The sequence below is a fragment of the Podarcis melisellensis genome (genome assembly GCF_964234715.1).
Source record: "Podarcis melisellensis genome assembly, chromosome: 7".
Lineage (NCBI taxonomy): Eukaryota > Metazoa > Chordata > Lepidosauria > Squamata > Lacertidae > Podarcis > Podarcis melisellensis.
The window spans coordinates 88,717,083-88,725,583 of record NC_138539.1 but is presented as its reverse complement, the minus strand read 5'-3'; positions in this window follow the sequence as shown (position 1 = coordinate 88,725,583).

Sequence of the window (8,501 nt, the reverse complement as noted above, 5' to 3'; positions counted from 1 at the left end):
TTTTAAGCATTTTAGCAATGGAGACAGGTAACATCCCTTTAGTTGTTCCTGAATGCAACATGGTGCAGGTCCGTAACATCTTACTTCTCTGTTCCAAATGCTCTTTCTGTCCCAATTTGTTCGTGTAGGAATTGAGTGCTGTCAGCTAATGAATAGAAAAGGTTGCCAGAAGCTTCTGGTGGAGTTTTTCTGTCAAAGCAAGAAGTGGAGTATCACAAGACATGGAGGGAGAGCTAATATTCACCAAACACACACTATTATTTTATATTGCCTTTGCTTTTCCTCACTTAATAAACAAGGAGACAGCTTAATTTTAAACATCAGTTTGAAAACTGTTAATCTTTTGAAATATTATTTATATATTACTCATTAGCAGGATTTCCCACACTTCTGATACCTGGGGCAAAGTTTTCCTTGATTAAAACTGTACTTTCTAGCAACTGTGATGCTTCCAGGATTCCTGCATGACTATCAGCCGTCACATGGGCAGCAGCAAGAAATACTTGGTGCTTTCTTATTCGTTCTTCTTATTCGTCACAACCCATATACTGGTAAAAAGAGAGGGAATTGAGGATGCACCCAACACAGTAGCTTGATTTTTCACGATTTCAGTCCCTCTCCAAGCACACCAATGTCTAATGGTCCACATTTTGCATAAAGTGTGCAACCCTGCCAAGCCACACCTCATCCTTAATCCAAGGCATGAACAGCACACAGCCAAACTATCACCGGCTTCTACTTCTTTCCAATCTGAAATTGGCCCATTTATCCCCACCACTCTTACCTTTTACAAAAGGTTATTTTTGCTATACAAAATTAAACAGAAAAGTATGGGAGACAGAAGTGATAGATTCTCACAGAAGAGTTTGGGATAGAGATAAGAATGATATCTGGAGGGGTAAGAAAGACCAAGGCATGAACAAGAGATTTAGTCAGAACAAGTGAGAGGAAACACACAACAAGGAGGCAGAGAGAGGGGCACGAGACAGAGGGGAGGAAATGGTGATATATAGCTAGATGTTGTCATAGGATACTGAAAATAATTTGTCCCCCCCCCCAAAGAAAAGAGTGGAATAGGAATAGAAGAAAACTAAGAAAAGAACCTTGAAGAATCAATCAGAGAAGGGAAAGGCTAAAGAGGAGCTTCGCCCAGTGGGAACAAATCAGTGATCAGACCGGAAGGGGAAGAAACAGTTAAGAATAGTCATAGATATCTACAACACAGATGAAGTCAAGCTGAAGAGGATGATCAACTGTATCAAAGGTAGCCCAGGTAAAGGACCCCTGAATGGTTAGGTCCAGTCAAATTTGACTATGGGGTGTGGCACTCAGCTTTTCCAGGTCATGTGGCCAGCAGGACTAAACCACTTCTGGCACATGGATGAATGCCAGAGTACCAACCTTTGGATTTGCAAATGAAGTGGTAGAAAAGGATACCTGAAATATCAACTTCTTTCACAGATGAAATTGGCTGCTGGTTAGCGAAGTAAACCCCGTTCTCAGTTGTGGGTTGTTGTTTTTTAGAATAGGAAAGGTGATGGCATGTTTGCATTCAATAAGGAAAGGGACAGAGAAAAATTGGCTGATGCCATAGTGGCTGAAAGGCAATAAAAATGGGGGAGAAGGCAACTGGGAGTCAGGAGGTCAAGGGACATGTGGAGTGGTCAGAGTAGAGTAGCCATCTCATCAGCCTAAGGGGGAAAGGATTAAGGGAGGTGGCATGTGAAAGTGGGTGAGAGAGATTGTGTCAGATAAATTTAATGTTAGTTAAACAGAAACCTGTTCAACATAACAGTGGACACCCTTCATTTTATTACCTTATTCCACCCCACCCCACCCATTTTCCAAGTAACTGTTACAACTTTTAAATCTCCTTCAACTTCATTCTTCCCAAGTAATCACTTCAAAATGGGGCCAATGTCCACTCAAAGTTAATAAAATCCAGCCACAAAAAGGGAGAAGGATTTGTTAGATGCTATTTTATGGCATCAAATCTGTGGTTGCTTAGTTTCTGCTCTGAAGAAAAACAAACACAAACCAGGATGCAGATTCTCCAAACAGCTACTACCTTGTTTTGAACTTTCCCTTTTTGGGGAAGGTTTCTGAGTGAGGAGTAGCCCGATCCCTTTGGGCACACCTGGACTCTATCAGCTTTCTGGCTTCCTGCCAGTCTGGCTTTCAGCCTCTGCATGGCAAAAACAACGTTACCGTGGCCTTGGCTGACCAACTCCATCTAGAGATGGATTGGGATAATTGCAACCTAAATGATGCATCCTTTGTCACTATTGAGCATGAGCTGTTTGTGGTATAAGTGGCCAGTGGGATCGCGCCCTGCATATCATAAGGGTTCATTGTTTTCACCTTCTGCCCCAATAAATCTTTTGTGCATCATGATGCATCCCATTCAAAAGAGCCTGTTTCATTTCTGGGTGACATGCTATGTTAATCTCAAATTAGGAATGCCCAAAGGAGTAGCAACAGTCTTATTTTTATACTACTTTTGGCATCACAACTTCTTCCCGCATCCCCAAGGAAGCCATAGGTCACGTGGAAGTGGTACAAGCCACTGTTGTCTCCATTTGCAAGAGGGGTGACACTATCAATGTGCAGAAGCCACAGTCTGAGCTACATCCAGATACTCTGATTTTTACTTTTCCAGAAAAAGCCGTGCAGCAGTGGATCAAGAAACCCAACGGAAAAGTTAAACAACAGATTTGCCATGTGACTATCTGTAATGCAAACAGAACTGGTTGTGTGCTAGGGCTGATTTTTGGTTGCCAACCAGCCTTTAGACCTTGTAACAGTTGTTATGTGTCAAAAGAGCAAAAGCTAAGCATAAGGAAAAAGGAGGAAGCAATTTTAAGTCATTTGGAAAGAGAATATTAAAAGGACACAAAGCTTGAAGTACATGCAAAGAGTGATGGCAGGAGAGAAATTATCTCAACAGCAGTCGACAAAATTTAGCAGAGACACGAGAGAAGATAATGAAAGAATGGGAGGCCAGCATGAATAGAGCTGAGTAGGCCAGGAACAGGCTGCCTTTGGTCTTGCATGGTCTAGTCTTCATAATCTGCCATGATCTGTTAACTTGCTTTAAATTCACAAAACAACAATATACACTCAAGTTCTTTTAAATGTTATGGCATAAGTAATTAGTGCTAAGTTGTCAGGGAACTGCCATCAGAGAGAGAGATGGGGGTAAGGCTCCAGGAGAATAGGAGAGACTCTACAGCAGAAGCAGGAACCAGCAGGGGGAGCGCAGGAGTTCCAGCGGAAGGGGAATCGGAGGGAAGGCTCTGGGATACTTCTAGTGAGAATAGTGCAGAGGTAACAAGACCCCCGTTAGCAACTCCCACCCCTCGCCGGAAACTGTCACGCAGAGAGTCACGAAGGCGCATGTCCGTCAAACAGCTTTTATGTTGGAGTAAATTCCGTAGACGCCCACTGTCAGATTCTACCAGCGACTGACGGAGTCATGCTTTGGGGGCTCTGTTAGTGCCTGGGTTTGGTTGACCAGCCAAACCCCAGAGGGATTAAGCTTTTACGCACAAGCAGCTCATTATCCCATCACAGCAATCTGACAGTCTTTGAAAGCGGCTTGTGCAAGCAGAGGGCATCATGAGCGAACCAGCCGGAACCGGAGGAGCAGGAGCTGGAGCTGGAGCAGGTCCAAGCCTGGAAGAAAGGTACAGGGCGTTGGAGATTGAGCAGGGGGTGGTGCACAGGCAGTTAATGCCGTGCAAACAGGGGAGCCGATCTGTACGTGAGTACTGGACTGAGTTCACTATGCTGATTCATAGACTGGGGTGGGATCTGGCAAGTGAACCTATTCATATAATGTTTGAAGAAGGGCTCTCTCCGGCAGTGAAAGATGAACTTTCCCGGGTGCCCAGGGCGGAGTCTATGGATCAGCTGACTAAATCTGCGCTGGCCATAGGAGCGCGCCTAGAAGCAAGGGCTTTGGAAAAGCGGGAAGGAAAAGGGGAACGTTGGAAGGACTTCCGCATTCCAGAGATTCCGGAGCAGTCTTTCGCCAGCAGAGCCGATGGAACTTGGAACAGCGCGCGCGCGCAGTTTCAAACACCAGTGAAGGGTGGAAGAAGGAGGGAAAGAGCGCCAAGAGATGTTATCTCTGCCAACAGCCAGGGCACGTTGCCAGGGTCTGTCCGCAGAGGAAGGAATGGCAAGGGTTGGCGGGAACTGTTGGGGGGAAGGAGGAAGGAGAAACCGAGGAGCAAGTAAAAGCCAACGCCTGGCTGCCAACATCAGGGCACAGCAGCCAGGCCAGGGAGTAGTGAATGTGCCCACGCCGGAGCCTCCAAGACCAGCGCTTGTGATAGAGGTGTTGCTGGAACTGTCAAACGGACACCCACTAAAGATAAAAGCGCTATTGGATTCAGGCAGCTCCTGTAATTTCATGAGTAAGGAGTTTGCAGCTGAACACCAGATACAGACTATTCCATTAAGTAAGCCTTTGCAGGTGACCACCATTGATGGGAGGGAACTGTTGGGAGGTGAAGTGAGCCAACAGACTGTACCAATGATTATGAGGGTGGCAAGACACACAGAACTGATAGCGTTTAACGTAGCCACCTTGGGAGGAGCTCCCATTATTTTGGGAATGAGCTGGCTGGCACTACACGATCTGCTAGTAGGCTGGCATCAGAGAGTGGTTTCCTTTGGATCAGCACATTGCCTAGAACACTGCAGGGAGGGAGAGGGTCAGGCAGGGGCCAGGGCCACTCTAGCAGGGATGGAAGTGACGGACAAGGGGAAGGTGCCACCACAATATGCTGACTTGATTGACGTCTTTAGCGAAAAGGAAGCAGATAAACTGCCCCCGCACAGACCCTTTGACTGTCAAATCACCTTACTCCCAGGAGCACAATTGCCAGTGGGCAAGCTGTATGCAATGTCAGACAGTGAGATGCAGGAGTTAAGGGAATTCATTGACAAGAACCTCAAGTGAGGTTTCATCAGAGAGTCACGAGCGGTGGGGGGCAGCCCAGTGTTCTTTGTGGACAAAAAGAAGACGGGTAAACCCAGGCTGGTGTGTGATTTCAGGGCCCTAAATGCTGTGTCAGAACCAGTGACTTTCCCTATGCCTAGAATTGATGATATTCTGACACGGGTGAGAAAAGGGAAAATTTTTACCAAGCTGGACCTTAGGGGGGCATACAACTTGATACGTGTGAGAAAGGGGGATGAGTGGAAGACCACTATGTTCACCCCCTTGGGGGCTTTTGAGTACTTAGTTATGCCTTTCGGATTACAAGGGGGTTCGGCCTGCTTTCAATCATTCATGAATCACGTCCTGGGGCCATTGCTCTACAAGAACTGCGTAGCGTTCTTAGATGACGTCTTGGTGTACTCAGAGAATGAGGAGCAGCATGTGCGAGATGTTAGAGAAGTACTGAGCAAACTGCGAGAAAATCGGCTGTGGGTGAAACTGGAGAAGTGCCAGTTTCATACCAGGGAGGTGGAATTCCTGGGGTACCGGTTGTCTGACAAGGGGTTGGCCATGGATCCCAGCAAGGTTCAAGCGGTACTGGAATGGAAAACACCAAGGACCAAGAAGGACGTGCAAAGGTTCCTGGGCTTCGGAAACTTCTATAGAAAGTTCATCAAAAACTTTGCCCATTTAACAGCGCCCATCACGGATTGTCTTAGCAGCAAGAAAAAATTTGCTTGGACGGAAGAAGCGCAGCGGGCGTTCGAACGTTTAAAGGCGGCGTTTGCGTCGGAGGAGCAACTTTTGCACGTGGATCTACAGCAACCAATGAGAGTGGAGACTGACGCGTCAGACCGAGCGGTGGGAGCCGTGCTTCTCCAGCCGGGAAAAGATACATCTGAATGGAGACCGTGTGCATTCTTCTCGCGGAAGTTGAACAAATCCGAGAGGAACTACACAGTATACGACCGAGAACTGCTCGCCATTCATGAAGCGTTCCAGAGATGGCGGCACTTGCTGATTGGGGCGCAGCACAAGGTTCAAGTCCGGACTGACCACAAAAATCGGGAGTACTGGAGAACAGCCCGAGTGCTGAACCAGAGACAAGTGAGATGGGCCCAGGAGTTCTCCAAATTCAACTTTGAGATTCGTTACGTGCCAGGCTCTGAGAACGTAAGGGCGGACGCTCTTTCCAGGAAACCTGAGTACTTAGAGGGGGAGGGCGCGCCTGAGGCAAGGCATGTAATCTCTGAAGACCGCTGGGTGTGTGGGGCGGCATTGGTGGGGCAGAGAGAACTGTTAGAGGGTACGGAGAACGACGAATACGCCCAAGGGAAACTCAGAGAGCTCAGGAGGACAGAGGAGAACACAGGAGGGTTTGAAGAAAAGAACGGGGCGCTGTATTACAAAGGGGCACTGTACATACCCGATGGGGAACTGAGGGGCAGAGTACTCAAGCAGTTGCATGACAGCCCCACAGCGGGGCATTTTGGACAGCACAAAACCATGTGGTTGGTTACCAGGGAGTTTTGGTGGCCCAAGGTGAGGGAGGACGTACGGGAATATGTCAGGGGTTGCGACAGGTGCCAGCGAGCGAAAGGGGAGAGGGCGGCGCCAGCGGGGCTCTTACAACCCTTACCCACACCAGAAAGGCCATGGGAGGCAGTCTCCATAGATTTTATGACGGATCTGCCAAAATCCAAGGGCAAGACGGCTGTCATGGTGGTGGTAGATCTACTAACTAAGATGTGTCATTTTATAGCCTGTTCACATGCGGTCACAGCGGAGGAAACCGCCAAGTTGTTCGTAGAGCATATTTTTAGGTTGCATGGCGCCCCCTTGAGGGTGGTCAGCGACCGAGGGAAACAGTTTACTTCCAGGTTCTGGAGGAAGCTTATGAGTTTACTGCACGTGGAAATCAATTTCTCCACTGCCCGGCACCCAGAAACAAATGGGCAAGCGGAAAGGGCAAACGGGATTTTACAACAATACCTGAGGTGTTATGTAAAGGACCGAGAAAATGATTGGGTAGATAAGTTACCTCTGGCAGAATTTGCCTACAACAACGCGGAGAACGTGTCCACAGGGATGAGTCCCTTTCTGGCAAATTATGGGTGTCATCCCAGGGCATTTCCAGGAGAAGGAGGGGAGAGGTGGAGCGTGCCGGCGGCGGAACATTTTGTTGAAGAGATGGAAGCGATCCACCGTCAGCTTCAACTTAACTTAGAGAGAGCCAAGGAAGAATATAAAAAACAAGCAGACAGAAACAGGAGGGAAGGCGAAACTATAAGGGTGGGGGACCGGGTGCGGCTATCCACCCAGGGACTACCGTTCAAGGGAGGGTGTAAGAAACTGAGACCCAAAAGATTGGGACCCTTTGAGGTCATACAGCAGGTCAACCCAGTAGCATTCGAACTCAGACTGCCCAGTCACATGAAATTGCACCCAGTATTTCACAGGTCATTACTGTCGCCGTACCGAGAGGGACGTGAGTGGGGGGAGCGTAAGAGAGAGGTCACCCAAACGCCCGTGATAGAAGAGAGAGAACGCGACATGAACGTGGCAGGAATCATTGATTCCAGGTGGAAGGGGAATCAGGTGGAATATCTGGTAGAATGGGAGGGGGAAGCAGAGTCGGAAAACACTTGGGTACCCGTGGAGGTAGTCAACGATGAGGTTTTAATAGAAACATTTCATCGGCGTTTCCCAAAAAAACCGCAACCCGTGGCACGATTTAGAAGGGAACACTTTGGGACCACCGATGAGGAAGGAGAGTTTGAAGAGTTCCCAGAGTCAGGGGTGGGTGAGGAAGCCGACTCCGATGAAGAAGAGGAAGACGGGGAGAGCGACGGTACGCCATGGCTAGAAGTGTTTGAATCCTCGGACAATGAGGAGAGTTCCTTCAGGGGCTTTCCGCCCTCACCGCCAGTGGGAGAGGAGGCGGGGGGTGAAGGGGGCCCTGGGGGGGAGGTGGATGTCAGGGAACTGCCATCAGAGAGAGAGATGGGGGTAAGGCTCCAGGAGAATAGGAGAGACTCTACAGCAGAAGCAGGAACCAGCAGGGGGAGCGCAGGAGTTCCAGCGGAAGGGGAATCGGAGGGAAGACTCTGGGATACTTCTAGTGAGAATAGTGCAGAGGTAACAAGACCCCCGTTAGCAACTCCCACCCCTCGCCGGAAACTGTCACGCAGAGAGTCACGAAGGCGCATGTCCGTCAAACAGCTTTTATGTTGGAGTAAATTCCGTAGACGCCCACTGTCAGATTCTACCAGCGACTGACGGAGTCATGCTTTGGGGGCTCCGTTAGTGCCTGGGTTTGGTTGACCAGCCAAACCCCAGAGGGATTAAGCTTTTACGCACAAGCAGCTCATTATCCCATCACACTAAGTCATATACAGTTTTGCTTAAAAATGCAAGAAGTTTGCTGGAGAAGTCAACTGTTTGTAAGAATCTCAGCATTTAGCAGCTGCTAGTTGGCAAACTAATAGACCAGGGGTTGGGAACCTGTTGCCCTCTAGATATTGCCAGACTCCCATCAACTACAGTGAAA